We start from the raw sequence: 1,611 nt of genomic DNA, 5'->3' as shown, positions 1-1,611 counted from the left end.
GCTGCTGCACATTCTGCTGCTGCAACTTCCTCCTCCTTGAGCAGCTCCAGCTCGTACAGCTGCAGTGCATCCCCAGGGCTGCAGCGATTAGCAAGAAGGCCACCATTGCTGGTTGAATTCCAATATCCATTGTCTGCAGGGGGTGAAAGGCCGACATGTTAGCATGGTGCGTACGCATGTGCCCAACCAAGTCCACCGGGCTGCATGATAGCCCCGGTTGGCACTGTGGGCTCTGCCCCCGCGTGTCCCCCCTATAGTAATATCATGGTTGTGTTGTAATTTACCGACTGACCAACAACAGATGAATAACAGTATGATCATGCACAAGCAACCTCTCTCTCAGCTCCCGAGCCAGTCTGAGATCACCTGACTCTAACATTCACTTATATACCTATGTTATTAACAATTTGACAATCCCTCCTGTGAAGTGCCTTAGAATCCCTACAGTGCACAAGGAGGCTATTCAGCCCATCAAATCTGCATTGATTCTCTGAAAGAGCACCCTACCTAGACCCACTCCCCCACCCTATCCCCATAACCCCACCTAATGTTTGGGCACTAAGGGACAATTTATCATGGCTAATCCCCTAACCTGCACATCTTTGGATGTGGGAGGAAACTGGAGCACCCAGAGAAAACCCACGCAGAAACGGGGAGAATGTACAAACTTCACAGCCACCCACGGTCTGTTGTTTTGTATATATTTGACCCACAGTTAATGTTAATAAATCATGTATAGCTTTAGCTACAAGTATTCTTGTAATATAACTCAGACATCCGACAAGAACATTGCACCCCCTATCACCGCACTCCTGAACCCGTTGTTGCCCAGCACCATGAGGGCCACGCCTCTCCAAGGTCACGCCTCTCTGTGTCCTGCCTCCTCTCTACTCTCTCCCTCATCTGCCGCGATGCCAGTTTCACGATTTTTAAAAGTATAAGTGAACCGCGCCATTGGGAACTTGGCCCATCGGAGGCAGAGAATCGCGGCAGCCCCGAAGAATACCGGGTCGAGCCCGCTAATGATATGCAAACGGTGTTTACTGTGCGTGTGTTCCGGAACGCATTGGTAAGAACAGATACTACATTTGATCTTAGCCAAAAGGCCACGAAGCGATTCCGGAACACATTGATGTCGCTGCCGAGGTGACGGAGAATTGCGATTTGGCGTCAAATTGGCGTCCACCACGATTTCGACGTCGGAACCGATTTTCCGCCCAAATGCGTTTCCTGATTTCAGCGTCAGCCAATGAAGAATTCCGATCACCTCTCATTCTTCTGTAATCTATCTACCTACACTGTACCCACTTCTCCCAATCCCCTTCGGGTCCAAACATCTGTATATTCTACAGTAACTAGGTCCCTGTACCACAATAGACTTTGATTCGGTGCTCCACATGATATATACATGTTTGACGTTAGCACTCACGTGCATCACTCCAGTTCTACAGAAGCGTCATATGGACTGTAACTCTGGTTTTCTCTTCACGGTTACTGCCAGACCTGCTGAGTTTATTTTATTACTTTCATTGTATTACTCCATGTTGTATTTACAGAAAATGCCACCGGTATCCCATCTAGAAGTTTGTCTAGAAGCAATGTGTAGCATGC

At 48.3% G+C, this 1,611-nt stretch overlaps 1 pseudogene; it reads right to left on the bottom strand.

Moving 5' to 3' along the window:
• Positions 1–997: 997 nt before the first annotated feature.
• Positions 998–1,118, bottom strand: LOC140394632 (U2 spliceosomal RNA; annotated as a pseudogene).
• Positions 1,119–1,611: the final 493 nt, after the last annotated feature.

Source organism: Scyliorhinus torazame, chromosome 17, assembly GCF_047496885.1.
Source record: "Scyliorhinus torazame isolate Kashiwa2021f chromosome 17, sScyTor2.1, whole genome shotgun sequence".
Classification (NCBI taxonomy): Eukaryota; Metazoa; Chordata; class Chondrichthyes; order Carcharhiniformes; family Scyliorhinidae; genus Scyliorhinus; species Scyliorhinus torazame.
Note: the sequence above shows the minus strand (reverse complement) of the source record. Positions and strands in the feature narration are given on the sequence as shown.